Here is a 16,526-nt window from a genome sequence, read left to right as displayed (position 1 = left end):
CCCACAGGTCAGAGCTATGTGGAGAGTCTATGGGCACTGAGGGGACACTGGTCCGTTGTCACCTGATTTTCACTAGATCTGCCGAATGTGATTTGGGAAGGCAAAAAGAGAGAGAAGGTAAAGGAGAACACTAAGGAAGTGGGATTTTTGTGTGGTGCCTGGACTTGAAAAGAGATGGACAATTCTGGGTTCAAGCCCTGTGTGTTCCATTTACTGCCTCTGTTAAACGTTAAAGCAGAGATAATAAATTTATGTCACTGGGTTGTTATGAGGCAAACACGAGGAGATATACACAGAGTACACAGGACTGACTTTCTTCTTTGTTCTTTTGTTTGGGGAAGGGGGTGGTTACGACAATGGTTTTTTTAAGAAATCAAGTCATATCTGGCATCGTTTAAAGACTGAAATAACCTTCCTAAAGACCGGAAGGGCTTGTGGCTATCTTCTCTTCCCATGGTGAAAAAAGTTCAGTTATTTAACTCCAGAGTTGCTTTATTTTATCCTCCCTACTAATTATACTCCTTTTTCCTGGCATGCTCTTTTGACAGCCCTAAAACTGACAGATGCAAAGTCTTGGCCCAGGACCCTCCCTGGTTGTTCAGGGAACCTTCCTGGGAACAATTGTAACAGCAGGCTATGAGGTCAACAAAAGAGAGAGTGAGATGGTCACTGTCTTTGGCACAAGGAAGTATCTTGGAATGTGTTTAAGGAGAAAGACAGAGGATGGGAATTGTGTGAAGCACAGAGAAAATTTACGGAAGAGCTTTCCAAAGAATGCACATGATGAAATGGGCTACAATGTGCCAACAGGCCCGTTCACTTGGTGCCGGTAGAGCCACTGAGTCTTCTCCACGTGTGAGCTGTGAGGCATAGGGAAAAGGCCTAACATATATGGAATTGAAGTTCCAATTTATAATTAGAATCCCAGAAAGAGAGGATATAGAATAAATCAGAAGCAAAATTTTAGGATTTAATAGCTAATAATTTCCCTAAATTGAAAGACAGATCATGCCACAGGTTCTAGAAGCTTAGCAAATCCCAAAAGGATAAATATAAGACAAATGCATCTAGATATATCATAATCTGATATAAAACTGCTGAAAACTAAAGACAGAGAAAATCTTAAAAGTAGCCAGATTAAAAAAAAAAAAAAAACTACTTTCAAAGGAGCAACAGTAACACCTGACTTCTCATAAGAAATGATGGAAGTCAGAAGGTAAAAAAATCATACCTTTAAAATTCTGTACAGATGAATAGATAAAGATGTGGTGGATATATATATTATAGAATATTACTCAACCATAAAAAAGAATGAAATTTTGTCATTTGCAATGACATGGATGGAACTAGAGGGTATTATGCTGAATGAAGTAAGTCAGTCAGAGAAAGACAAATACCATGTGATCTCACTCATATGTGTGATTTAAAAAACAAGACAAATGAACATAGGAGAAGGGAAGGAAAATAAAATAAATGTAAACAGAGAGGGAGGCAAATCATAAGTGACTCTTAACTTTAGGAAACAGGGTTGCCGGATGGAAGAGGGGCGATGGGGTAACTAGGTGATGGGCATTAAGGAAGGCATGTGATGTGATGAACACTGGGTGTTATACAGTACTGAGGAATTACTAAATTCTACCCCTGAAACTACAAATACACTACCTGCTAACTAAATTGAATTTAAATAAAAATTTAAAAAAATCTGTACTCATAGTGGGTGATTCAACAGAGCAAGTGAATGATAAAAAATCAAAAGTCAGTAAGGCTCTAGAACAACTGAACAACAGGTCCAACAATTTGACTAGTAATATATAAAGAAGATGCATCCAAGAAGTACACGGCATGCATTTTTTCCAGTACATATGAAAAATTTTCCAAAATTGATTCTATGTTGGGCCATAAAGCAAATTTCAACACATTTTAAACAGTTGAAGTCACAGTCTTTGGCAACTGTGGAATTAAGCCAGGAATAAATAACAGAAGTGAGTGAAATGATGATAAAATATGGCCTATTAAAGTGTGTGCTTAAAGGAATGATATAGCCTCGAATGTATATATTAGAAAAGAAAAAAGCTGAAGAATAATTATGTATTTGTATGAAGAGGTTAGAAAAATAAAACACAACTAAACACTTATGTAATAGAGATAAGGATTTGATGAAATAGATGACATGTATAGAGAAATGAGCAAGATAAAAAGTTGGCTTTTTAAAAAGATGAATGAAATTAATAAACTCCAAGAAAGAATATGTATTTGTATATTTGTGTATGAAAGAGTGTGTGTGTGTTTGTGAGAGAGAGAGAGAAGAGGAAGAGAGTGTGTGTGTGCGTGTGTGAAAGAGAACGTGTATGAGAGAGTGTGAATGAGTGTGTGTGAGAGAGGGTGTGTGTGAGCTAGAGTGAGTGAGAGTGTGTGTAAGAGAGAAAGAGGGAAAGGGTGTATGTGTGAGCAAGAGAAAGTGAGAAAGAGTACGTGAGAGTGTGTATGTGTGTGAGAGGGCGTGTGTATGTGTGTGTGATAGTGAGAATGTGTATATGTGTGTGTGAGACAGTGTATGTGAGAGAGAGTGAGAAAGAAGGAGAGAGAGAGTATTGCGTGAGTGTTTGAGAGAGAGAGGGCTGGGGAAATACTAATTATCAACAATAGGAATAAAAAAAGGGACATCTCACAGATTCTTCTTACATTAAAAAAATGAGATGATATTATGAACAACTTTATGCCAAGACATTTGATAATTTTTTAAAAATAGATCTTATCCAAATGAATATAGAAAGAAATAGGAATTCTGAAAAGCCCAAAATCTATTAAAATTGAATACATTATCAAAAACTATTCCCTTAAGAGCTCTAGGCCCAGATGGTTTCACCAACGAATTTTTCTAAACTTTAATAAATGAATCATAGTGATCTTACACAGTTTTTCTAAAGAGTAAGAAAGCAAAAGACATGTTAAAACTTGTTTTAGAAACCCAGATATAATTCAAAATAATGCAAGAACATCACAAGACAAAAAGAAATACAAATGAATTTCTTTCATCAGTGTAAATTTAAAATTCTTTACTAAAGTATATACAAATCAAATCTAGTAATGTATAAAAAGTACCAGTCACAACCAATTTGGGTTGATTTCAGAGATACAGAAATGGTTTAATAATCACAAGATAGATTGTAATTTATCACATTAATAAAATAAAAGACAAACAGAAATTGAATAATAGAGAATATAGAATAGTAGAAATAGCATAAAGAAGACATGGCCATCTCATTAGATGTAGAAAAAACATTTGATAAAAGTCAATATGCATTCCTGATAAAATCTTTATTTATCAAAATCAAAATAAATATCATTGCCTCAATCTGATAAAGGACATATAGACAAGAATCTACTGCAAACATCATGCCTAAAGGTAAAATAGTGAAAGCCATCCCTTGAGATTAGGAATGAGAAAAAATACCAGGATCACTTTTCTTCAGTGTTATGCCAGAATTTCTAGGAAGAAAAAACAAATAAAAGTAATGAGGTTTAAAAAGGGAGACATACTACCATTGATATTTGTAGGTGGCATGGCTGTGCATTTAGAAAAAGACAAAAGAATTTATAGAAAAATATTGGAATTATTAAGTAAATTTAGCAATGCCCCTGAGTTCACTGTCAGTATGTAACAGTCAGTTGTACTCTTATACATTAACAATACTTAAAGGGAAATAAAATCCATACTGTTTACAATAGCATCCCCCAAACCTCAAGTATCTAAGTAAATCTAATGAAAAATGTGCAAGAAAACATAAGAGAAATAAGATCCAAATAAAGGAGGAATATACTATGCTCATGGATTAGAAGATTCAACATTATAAAAGAAGCCAATGGATCTTAAATATTTAGGATTTAGGATAATTAAGATGTTTCATTTGTTTCGCCTTTTTCCTTTTTGCTGAAAGTGACAGGCTAATTATAAAATTTATACAAAAATGCAAAGGGTAATAGCCAGGTTCCCCTTAAATAAGAGAAATAAAATTAGAGGGTTTATTATATTAAGAGATATTCTAAAGCTTCAGCCATTAAGAGAGATAGTATTTATGAAAAATAGAGATATTAAGCAATGTACCAGAGGAAAATATTAAAAACAGACTCATTCATATAAAGTTACTTGATTTATGACAAAGCTAATGCAGCAGTGCATTAAAAGTTTTTTTTTTCCATGACGATCTGAGTTAATTAGATATCCATATGGAAAAAATTTTGATTCCTATTCTATACTATGTATAAATATGTTCCAGGATAATTACAGACCTAAAAGTGAAAGCTAAAATAATTCAACTTCTAGATGAAAAATAGGGGCTTATTTTCATAGCCTTAAGGTGAACAATTGTTTCTCAAATAGCACACAAAAAAGTAATAACCATAAAATAAGTAATTCAACTACTTAAAAAGAATTTCTATTCATGGGAAAAAATATGGTAAGACACTGAAAATTAAGCCAGGGAGTGAGAAAAGATATTGGCAATATATCTGACAAAAGTCACCTCTCCAGGGTAAATAAAGAAAAAAAAAAAGACATTTTATTTATTTGTAAGAAAAAGACAGACAAAAGTAGAGGTAGGGCCAAGATATCCAAAAGGCTAATATGCATATGTAAAAGTATTAAATCTCATTAGTCTTTAGTGAAATGTATGTTTAAATTATATATGACATCACTACATATCTACCATAAGGGCTAAAATTAAAAAGCTTGACAATACTAAGTGTTGGTGAGGATGTGTGGTACAACTGAAATTCTTGTATCCTATATGCATGTGTAAGTTGGTGTGGCATCTTGAAAAACTACATGGCACTACCTATTAAAAGTTGAACCTACACATACCACATGACTCAACATTTCTGTTCCCAGTGTCTGCCGAGCAGCCCTCCTTCACCTGCCATCTTCCCGTTCTGCTCCTTAGCAAATTTCCAGTGCTTCTGAAGGCCCTGGAGAGCAGCACCTCACTGTGGCCATTCTATGCCCAGGGTGCCATATCCTGGGACTTGCAAAGCTGCAACCCCTCCTGGTGACCCAAAAGTGCTGACCCAAAAGTGCTGCATTTCCTACCATCTTAATTGGCCGGAGCCAAGGTGAGCTCCTCACAATACCTGGGGAGCATGTCCCTCCCTGTCATGTGTGCTATCCTTCGTAACTAAGGCCTCAAGGCAGTTCTGCTTGTGCCTAATGGAGGCACAAGCCAGGTGTTTTCTTTGACATCCTTAGTTATTAGCTTTCTGTCCCTCTCCTTGCCACATTGAGGTTGCAAAATGGCCATTTCAGCTCATACATCAAAACCATGTATAGGACAGAAACAAAGGGAAGAGATAGGATAGGTATCTCAAAAAACTCTTTGGCTTTCTAACTAATCCTTCTGCCTGCTGGCATCTCTCCATACACCAAGGTCACAGACTCCATACAGCACCTTCCATCTCTCTTTGCTCCTAGACACCAGTGATTAACCTCAAAGTATAAACAAACACTTGCAACTCTACTGCATCAGACACTCAGTTTCCACCTCCTACGTTAGGTGCGTGAGGACCTCTGTCACATGATGTGTCAGCTAGGGATGCTTTGGGCTGCAAGTAACAGAGATCCCAAACAGTACCTGTCTGTAATCCATAGGCATTTGTTTTTCCACTGAAGAAATCTAGAGGAAGCGGAGGTACCTGGGTGGCTCAGTTGGTTAAGTGTTTGCCTTTGGCTCAGGTCATGATCTCAGGGTCTTGGGATTGACCCCAGCAGTAGGCTCCCTGCTCAGCGGGGAGTCTGTTTCTCCCTCTCCCTCTGCCCCCTGCCCTCAACTCATGCTCTCTCTCTCTATCTCTCTAAAATAAATAAATAAAATCTTAAAAAAAAAAAGAAATCTAGAGAGAGGTGGAGGCTGGGGTACATTCAACTGCTCAGCTGAATCTTTAGGGAGCCAGGTGTTTTCTTTGACATCCTTAGTTATTAGCTTTCTGTCCCTCTCCTTGCCACATTGAGGTTGCAAAATGGCTATTTCAACTCATACATCAAAACCATGGACAGGACATAAACAAAGGGAGGAGATAGGATAGCTCACCTTTCCCCGTAACCTGTCTCTTTTATCAAGAGGAAAAGCCTTCCCATACCTCAACCCTTACCCTTAGTAAACTTCCTTGTGTCCCAAACCAAGTCATACTGGCACCTCTATGTACAAGGGACAGTGGAAAGTGGGTGTTTGGTAGCTGGGAATAGCTTTTGCATTGCCAACCAACAGTGCCGCGAGACAGACATTCAGAATGACAAATAGAAGTTGTCATTTGTTTGGATAATCCACCCACAACTCTGAATAGTCTAGAGTTGGAATTACTGACTCAGTTTGTCTTTCTTTGGGGACAGATTATGTGTGTGACTAAGATTTCCCATGCAGCCTTTGAAATTATTTGATTTTACTGTGTTCGGAGTCAAAATGAGATTTTCCTTTGGTAAATATAATGATTTCCTAATAAGAGTGCCAAATTATTTCATTGAGTGGTGGCTTTGGACCGTCCCCTCTGCTACTGATTTGAATTAGACTGAATTCCTCCAGTATCATGACAGACAGTTTGATGGAAGAACGGAATGAGAAGCCTCTGCTCAATCAAGTATCTGATTAATACAGGTGTCATATGCAAATTGCTGACTTTCTAAACATTTGAATTAGATAAGATACGCTTACAACCACTCCTAAAGTGTCTATTCCTTTTTTTTCTAAGTCTCTTAACATCTTCCCAAATGCTACCTGTTCTGTACGGTAGGATGTTATCTTTCCAAGATTATTTTGATTTTTTTTCCTTTTTTTCTTTGCCCTAATTGCTTTCCCCCCAGACTTTGGTGCTTCTCTGCCACCCTTTGCTGACCGTATTATATGGGCGCAGCACAAACCCAGCTGAGAAAATGACAAGTTGCAGAATGTTTACACTGCTATTAAATCGAATTGCAGTGTATGCCCTGATCTGGACATAGCACCTCCCCAGGAGCAACAGATACTTATTTATTGATAAGGCATTTTTACAACCTGGTTCCGCCATCATCGTGAGGTGAGTATCACCAATCCTCACTCACCGTGGCTGTACGACACAATGTAGTATGTCACGAATTCCAGATTATCTTCCCAATGGAGTCGGAGGAGATAAATTGACAAGCTGCTTGTGTGTTTGTGTCTACCTGAATTTGGTGTGTACAAACACATTGAGTGCATTGAAAACTGTTGATGTTTGATGATGCCTCCAGTCAAAACATTCCATGGCCCTACTTGTAACTCTCAATATGGTAAAGGTGTGATGTAGTGAAAAGTTAAATGCTTAAGGGAAATCCAAGGATGGAAGAGATAGCTTAGGAAATGCAAGGTGTGTAAGGGAGGAGAGGGGAAAAAAAGGAAAAAAAGAGCCCGGATGTGGTTTTAGGGCACCAGCAAGAAAGGAAATCAGACTTTTAAGGTCTGAGTCTAAGAGATGGGCAGCCTTACTGAGGAGTCAAGAGGCTAGGGAATTAGAGTTCCAAAACCATGTGGTTTGTCTGCAACCTACCAGCAGCTCCTGTATCAACCAGTCACCAGAAGCTGAGTTCTGGGCTTGAGATCCTCACCTTAGTTCCATCTGCAGGACTCTTTTTCCAAATGAAGTCATACTCACAGCTTCTGGGGGTTGGGACAGGAACACATCTTATTTGAGGGCCCCCTTGTGCCCTGGGCTGGTAGCAGTGGAGAGCAGTGGAGTACTTAACTGCACCCATGGTTGAGACTCAGGGCTGCATCCATCCACTGCATATTCTAGCAATGGCGGCCCACCCCAGGTCCAAGGTTGGGGCCAAATCTGCTGTTTCTGAAGTGTGCGCTCATTTCCATGTTGGGCCTAGATCACAGGCCACGACGTAACATTGATGGGCTTCCCATTGGGTGTGCTCTCACGCCAGGACCATGGAACCCTCAGAGGGAGACACTTGACTTCCTGGTTAGCTGTGGAGTGATGGTGCTGTGTTAGCTGACACATCTCCTCAAGTGAGAGCTAGACATCACCTCATCTTGGGCAGAGTTTGCCACTCTGAGCTCCTTCTCCCCAGTCACTGCTAGCTGGGGGGCCAGTAGAGGAAAGGCTTCTTTTTACAGCTTCCTTTCCATCAGACAAGTCAGGTGCCCAGGGTGGAGAAGGTGGCCCTGCCAGTCGTCTTCCTCAGCTCCCTGTGATGTTGTCCTCTCCTTTTCCCCACACCTCCCATCCTTTATTTCGGGGAGGTGAGCCCTGAGCAATGCTGACTTGGGAGCACAGAGCTTGTAGAGCTCCAAAGCTGGGAGAGAACTCTCAGTTTTTCCTGCACGTTTTCTGTGAAGAGAACCCAACAACTTCTTCCCCTTAATTCATGCATAGCTTCTCCCTTTTCTGTGGGCCCACTCCTGGGTAAGCAGTGTCCAAATAAAAAGGAATCACAGAGCATGGCCACCAGGGTTTACGAGGCGCTTGGAGGTGTCTATATATAGACATATATTACAATTTGGAAAAGGGGTAAGGTAAGAAGAGGAGCAAGGCTGTCATAGGCTCTGCAGACGCATGCAACCATAAATGAAACATAATTTCAAGACTTCAATATGAAACCCCCTACCCTCCCAGGAGAGCTAGGTCATGGGCTTCCACTGATGAGGAGGAACAATGGTTGACAGCAGGAACAAGTTTTCCATGTTGGGTAGAAGGACTTCTAGGCCAATGGCTAGATCCTGGGAGGCAGGGATGAAGGGAATAATATGGGGGTAAACACGTGCAAAAGAATAACAAGGCTAAATGGGCGTTGTCAACTGCTTGGAAGGTAAGAGCAGAGCACAAGGGTGGGTTGATTAGTAGAGCATCAGAAGGTCTGGTCTGCGTGGCATGAGGGAACGCTGGTGGGCACCCATGAGAGCGGAGTGGTGCCTTTGCAGTGAAGGGCATGTACATCTGGGAAACCTGTGGAGTTGACTATTTCTATTCTTGCTTCGAAATGAATGGGTGGGATTCAGACCTGTGCTTAGCACATGTAACCCCTGAAGGAAGTTCTTTTCGGCAGGAATTTCTCTGCCTTGGATAGCTTCCCTCAAATACGTAAGTAGGATTTAGGTGTGACAAGAAAGCCAGTATTTACTGAGCCCTACCACATGCCAGGCACTGTGTCAGGTGTGCGTATGTGTGTGTGTTTGTGTGTGCATCATCCTATGTCATCTTCACAGTGAGTCTTTGACACAGTTATTGTGGCTCATGGGGAAACTGAGACTCAGAGAGGTTCAGTGACTTGCCCAAGGCCACACAGTCAGACTCATGGGCCTGGATCCAAACTACACCTACTTGGCTCAAGGCTTGCTCCTTTGACTTTTTCTACGGGTCGACTCTAAGCCCGGGCCGGGCTCTCTCCCCCCAGAGCAGGAAGCAGCCCTGCTTTTCTGTGTATTCTGCTCCCTTCTGGCATCCCTGGGTCTGGGCGAAGCTGAGCGGACTCGCCCCCTGGGTTTTGTCCCAGACTGCACAGCTGGGAAGGTTTCACTCCGGCTTACGGTGACTCCACTTTCTTTAGAGCCTGTTGGTACCTGTGGCTTGGCCTCTTGCCTCTCTGGAGGCAGGTAGCATGTTGCCTTTGATGAAAGCGGCCACTCCTTCCTGGAATAGCCCAGGGCAGCGTGGTATGAGCCGACATCCCCGCATGAGGGCCCTGAACAGTGGGTGCTCTGCGGCCTGGTTTCTCAGGGTGCGCTGCTCGTGCTCGACTCACTTCAAGCCGCCCGGAGACCAGACTCTCTCCTACACATCTTTCCTACCCAGAAGCAGCACTGGGATTTTTTTTTTTTTTTTTTTTTAGTTTTAAGGAAATGCATTTCAAAGGTACCTCCTTACCATGCAAAAGACAGGGAAAAAAAGGGTGATCCCCTGCCTAGTCTGGGGAATCCATGCTTGCTTGGAAAGTCTGGAAGAAGTTTTTCTGAAACAGCCTATTGAGAACGTTGCCAAGCACGCATTCCTGAGACTGGAGGATGGCATGGGGTCACAGTGTGACAAAATGGACCTGGGACCTAGTGTAAGGCAGACAGTGGGCAAGAGCAGGGGCTGGTAACCTTTCTAAATCTGTGGTCCTTCTAAGACATTAGACCTGGCCCTTATTGAACTGGGTGAAGAGCCTCACTCCTTTCTGTTGGCTTACTGGGATGTTTATTTAGAGTTAAAAGCACTGTCACAGCTGGTCTTTATCACAAGTGATATGGGATGAGATCAAATTTTCAAGCTATTTTTTGTAACCTCAATCTTGAACAGAAAGGAAAGCTAGAAACTCGTATGAAACTGAATTTCTGGTTCTCAAAAAAAATTTTTTTTTCTGCTTCATTGGTCATAAGGATCATTCAAAATCTTTGATGGAATCATCCCTTGTTCAGCCAGCAGGCAGTGGTGATAAAGGGCATGCAGAGCCAGGGGACCTGAGAATTCTACTCTCGAGAAGGGCGGGCAGGGGCCGAGAATGTGGAAAGTGCGCCCTGCAGGAGCTTGCTTAGCTTCAGCGCAGCAGGGAGGGGATGTTGAGGCACAGCATGGCCCGCTGGGCCCTAACCAACCCGAGGGCAGGGACCTCCTTGTTCTTCATCATCCCCTTACAGCCCGTGGAACAGGAGCTTGTCTGGAGGATCCTTCTAAACTTGCCACCTTTCCTCCCCTCTCCGTTCTTCCTTCTACAGGATCAGGATTGGGATTTGCGTCTGGATACCACAAATCTGTTCTACATCCCCACGGCACTGTGGGAAGAGCCCTGTCCCTGCAGAACACAGAACGATTTGCTTGATTTATGTAAAACTGCACCCAGGTGGTCAAGGTCAGAAACCTAAATGACAAGGGGAAGAAGGTGGGAAGACTAACAAGAGCCAGGGAGGGTGCCAGAGCAAGACTGAGCCCCACCCGAGAAGGGATGAGCGCACGTGCAGCTTTATTTCAAGGCCTGCCAGATACTTCTTGCTGCACCTCTGAATGGAAAATGGGATAGAATTTACTCTGTCTTTGAAGAGCAACCACTCCAAAGAGGCCAAGGGTTGCTTTCAGACCAGGGGAACCCCTTCGGCCTACATGGCCCCACGGCAGCCCGGCCGTGACCTTGAGCTCAGCCCTTCTGCCCGTGTGCATTCTGTGTGTTTATAAAGGTCATGCATGTTTCTAGAAAGCAGGTGACCTTCTTGGTATATGTTTCATGAATTATATATCAGCAGGTTGTGCATTTTAGGGCCCGATTTAGTCAAGACGGATCTGTAGGTCTCAATCAAATTACTCAGATGCCTGAATAATTTCTGACTTGATAGTGAGGGAGTCAGGCTGTGGACATCACTGAGACTTGAACTTCCAAGGCCTGAGGGTGCTCTTATCTACTCTCAATACGCTCCTGATTTCATTGAGTGGTGTTGTCCTCTAGGATCTTGCTGGAGAAACGTGGAGCAATCTATAACTCTGTCCTCCCGCCGCCCTCTCTCCTTCTCCCATGCCCTCGGTTGATCCCCTAGTCCTGTCTTCCTTTCTCTTCTCCATCGTCCTCACTCTTCCTTCCCCTTGAAGAATGAATTCACCCCTCTTATCTTCTGATCTTGGCTTGGTTCTTGCCAGGTTTGACTTTCTTTCCCCTAAATCCCATGACATCACTTCTGTTTCACAGCCTCCACAGCGTCCCGCTGTACAAGTATGGGGAAGCAATCAGCCCGCCAGATGAGGGGAGGCCAGGCCACTGCTTTGAGCCTCATCGATGAGCCTCTTCAGGCATTCATCTAGACAGCAAATGGATGAAGCAGTGATAATGTGCAGGCAGTGTTCTAGGCACTGGAGATACAGCGCTGAACATAAAGCCCCACCTTGGCCGTCCTGGAGCTTATTTTGCTGTGGACTCACTTCTACAAGGATCAAGCACGTGTGTGGGCAGAGGGATCAGGGGTCAGTATGCTCCTGGGAAAGAAAGGCTGACCCCAACCACAGTCCTGATGGGAGCAGTTCTGACAGGATAGACTCAGCGTGGCATCAGGGACAGAGGTGAGGGGTCCTCGCTGCTGCAACACAGGTGCCTCCTGGCTTGTTGAGATTGGCGTTAGGGACTGTCAGTGAGGAAGAGTGGAATGAGGCACTAAAACCAAACAAACAGGAGCTTCTGGAGGGTCCAGTCGGTTAAGTGTTCAGACTCTTGATTTCAGTTCAGGTCCTGATCTCAGGGTCGTGGGATTGAGTCCCAGGTGGGGCTCTGCACTCAGTGGGGAGTCTGCTTTTCTCTCCCTCCTTCCTGTCCCTCCCCTAACTCATGCATGCTCTCTATCTCTCTCTCTACAATGAATAAATAAACCCTTAAGAAACAAACAAAATCCCAAGGGTGTTTCCAGAAATCTCTGGATGCCTTGGCTCCCACTCCAGATAACTCTTCCGAAGAAAAGACCCAAACTCTACCTCAGAGCTCTGAAATGCACCTGTGTTGGTGTGGGATCAAAGGTACTGCCATGGCAACTGCTCAAGGACCAATGGAGGCGGCCAGCCCAGGTACTACCGGCCCATCCCCTCAGAAGAAGGCCTTACTGTTAGATACCCAAATTACTATTGACGTCAGACCTGACCACGAGGTGCCCTTGTTACTCCTGAGGGGCCCCCACTGCCACCTTTGGGGCCCTGCTCTCTGTTCTTTCAGCTGCACGTGGAGATCAGCAGCCCAAGGATGCTCTTGCGCCTCTAGGGACTTGAAAAATTCTGGGTTCCTTTGGTCCTGGGCTCCTTGCTCGTCCCGGCAGTGGTGAGCCTGGCAAGGCTAGAGGTCTGAGGCGGGGGTCGCAGGAGTGTCTCTCTCGGCTTGCATGTGGCAACTGGTGGTGAAACCACAGATTGCGACAGGAGCTGCTGGGGGCCGCTCTGCTATAACAGACAAGGCTAGTGTGAGTGCCCAGGAGGGGAAGGTTCTAAGGGAACAATGTTTGTGCCCATACAGCCTCCTGAGAAGCAGGGACACATCTGTGTGGCTGGGTTGGGGAGCTGTCTTGGAAGCCCTGCCTGGACTGGAAGGAGCTCCCTGTGGGGTCAGGGAAGAGTCAGGGAACTGGGCAGAGAGAAGTTTCTCTTGGGGAAGCACAAGTCAGAGGCAGGGCCAGTCACAGTGATGCCATCAGGGCTGTCTTGCTGTAGCTCCCTGGGGATGTAGACGCTGAGGCAAGCCTTCAGATGCAGATGGTTTATTTAGGAAGCGATGCCAGGAAGCATGGGTGGGGAGCTAGAGGAGAGATAGAAAGGAAGGAAGCCAATGAGGAGGCTTTATTAAGTTGCTTGCCTCTGTGGGCAACTGGGGCTTGATTCTCACCAGGACACTCTTCAGAACGTGCCTCAGACTGACTCTGACCGAGGGGCAAGGAAGCTGGGCATTACTCAACAGCTTTCTGCTCATCACGACTGATGGTTGTATTCTGAGGCATTGACCTTCTGGCCCTCTGGGTTTCCTTGCACGTGGCCCAGAGGGATTCCACGGCCAAAAAAAGAAAAATGAAAACAAAACAAAACAAAACAAAAATCACCAAACCAAATCAAAACAAGAAACCCAAAAACCCAGATTCACAGAGTTTGCGGTAAGCAGCCTCAGGATGTACAAAGTATAGAAGGGGAGCTATGGGGTCAGGGGTGGAAAGCCAAGGAAGGGAAAGTAAGAGAAATGAAGCCCAATGCCACTGGGGAGACCAGACCAGAGTAGAAGCCCAAGGAGGGTAAAGGTGGCAGGTGGAACACGGTAGAGTCCTCTGTGTCAAGAGAAGACGACCACTCACCTTTTTTAAATGCGGCACCCGAGCCTCTGCAGTGGGTGGGGAGGAGGTACCACCTGCCCAGTTCACCGGTCACTCTGGTCTGAAGGGGAGAGGCAGGACTGTTGTCTCCCCTGCCTGTTATGGACTGAAGTGTGTCCTCCAAAATTCATTTTGAAGCCCTAACCCCTAAATGTGACTATGCTTGGAGATACGACCTGAGAAGAGGTAATTAGAGATAAGTGAAGTCATAAACATGGGACCCTAATGTGACAGGGCTGGTGACCTTATAAGAAGAGGGAAAGGGGCCAGGCTCCTCTGTGCATATGAGGAGAAAAGGCAACATGAGGACACAGAGGGGAGGTAGCCATCTGTAAGCCAAGAGGAAAGCGCTTACCAGGAACTGATTTTGCCAGCACCTTGATCATGGACTTCCAGGCTCTGAAACTGTGTGAGAATAAATATTTGTTGTTTAATCATCCCGATTTGTGGCATTTTGTTACGACAACAGAAGTTGACTAAAGTACTAAGTACCCTCAGGGAATATCTGGAATATGGAATACATCCTCTTACCCACAGAGTTATGGGGTGAATTTTAATTAACAGGAAATGCTGTGGCACATAGCATGTATATCAAATGTTAAGTCTGTAACTAATTAGAGGCATTTTTGAGGTTCTGAACGGCCCAAGTCTGCAATTCCACATACCCACAGACTGGTAGCCTCAGAGGCAAGAGCCAGGAGTGGTCCCAAGGCTCTGGATTCTAGTAGGTCCTCCTTTTCCTCTTCCTCCTCCTATTCATCTTCCTTCTTCTCCTTCCCTTTTTCCTCTCCTCCTTCTCCTCCTTCAGACTGGTTGCCATCTCTAGCATGATAGTTTTCTTGAAAAAAAAAAAAAAACAAACCTCAACAATAACCAATAACAATAGCAAAAACCATAAATATATTTAGAAATAGCCTAGAAGGGGATGCAGCTAATTTTGGTTTGTCTTAGGTTCTGGGCGCATGAGCCAGGGCTCACTTACAGATCTGTCCATTTCCCTTAAAGTATCTTGTGACGCATATGCCTAACTCAGCCTTCTAAATAGGCCTCTCTATGAATAGGGAAGGAGCCAAACTGTAAAGACAGCTAAGCGTTTTAAGGCAGCTAAGTGAACAGTTGTTGTTTTTTTTTTTTTTTTAACTTAAAATCTTCAACAAATGATTTTGTTTTTATCAGGTGACTGAAGGAAATCCAGGAGGTGGGACATTCCACCTCTGGTATTTCACAGGCATGGCCTATCAAGTATTCTCCTTCAACTGTTCTAAGATTTCATTCCACCTTAGCACTGTCCTCTACTATAAGCCACCATCGTCTCCCACCTGGACCTTTGTCACAGTGTCTCTTCAGTCTGCTCTCAGCAGGGTGGGTGACCCAGGAGAACGTGCAAGAATAGGTCTTTCCTATGCTCCAAGCCTTCCATGGCTTCATGTCTCAAAGGGGCTGCTCAGTGGGCTGCCCTCACCCCCATCTCTCTGGCCTCCTCTCCTACTACTTTCTTCATTTATGCATCCCCTGTGGCTTGGTCTCTTTGCTACATGCCTTAGAGCCTATGCAACCACTCATTACTTCTCTCTCTAGAATGTTCTTCCCTCATTATCTATACATCTCATTCACCTCCCCAGGTTTTTGCCGATGTGTTGCCTTTTCACTGAAGCTTTCCCCAACTGCCCTCTTCAAAAGTGGACCCCATCCCATATTCCCTGTTGTCTTTATCCTATTTTCTTTTCCTTTAAAGCATTTCTAATACACTGTGCATTTTTCCTACTCATTTTATTTACCGTCTGTCTTTCTTCAGTGAATGTGGTCAGTCAAAGGCAGGCCACCAGGTGGTCTGAATTGTACCCGCAGTATGCCCAGGACAAAACAGTGCCTAGCACCTGGTTGACATCCAAAGACATGTGTTGAGCCAGTCTGTGGAAAGCTTCAGGGTGGTGGACAGAAAGAGCACCTGCTGGGCTTCCTAGAAACCGAGGTATAGCCTAGAAGTCCATGGAAACGTTTTATCTAGCTTGTACACTGTATTTCCAAAACTTGTATCAGTATCAATTCTTAAGGAATTGGCACCTTCACATAAAAAATCCAGATAAGTAACATCACTTGAAAAATATGGGAAGATCAGATGTGCTTCCCTCTTCATGACAATAATGAGTATAAGCATTAGCCCCTCGCTGTGCACTTTGATGAGGCACCCCCTTCATGCCTGACTCATTGGTTCAGCCATTGGTCTGGTCGATGGTTGAGTTCAAGATAGCAAGAGAGGGGAAGACATGGGGTACAGCGGGAGGGAGAAGGAGCCAGCACGGGTCTCAAATGTGGCTTTACCAATGAGAAGAAAGTGTCCCTGGCATTCGGCTGCCCAGATTCCCACTGGCTGATGCTCCCAGTTTCCTGGTCCCTGTGATCTCTGAGCTCCAGAGCCCTTTGTCACATCCTGCCTCCCTAGCAACAGCAAACTTAAAAGCATATGGTCAAAATTGGATGGGTGAAAATGCAGTTTAAAAAGAGAAAGGAAAATGTATTGGTAAAGTGCACGTGAGTTTTTACCTATGTGGTAGAAGTTTAAAGTGGCCATAAAGTACCATTTTTGCTAAATTGGTCAATCCTACAGTGTCACCGGTTAAGTACACTCAGCACATCTTACACGTGTTAACCAAGCTGCTCACTGTATAGAACTAATTAAAGAAAGAAGACAAACAAAAAGACAAGAAGACATAAGCTTCC

The sequence above is a fragment of the Vulpes vulpes genome, chromosome 12 (assembly GCF_048418805.1).
Source record: "Vulpes vulpes isolate BD-2025 chromosome 12, VulVul3, whole genome shotgun sequence".
Lineage (NCBI taxonomy): Eukaryota > Metazoa > Chordata > Mammalia > Carnivora > Canidae > Vulpes > Vulpes vulpes.
This window is presented reverse-complemented; position numbering follows the sequence as displayed.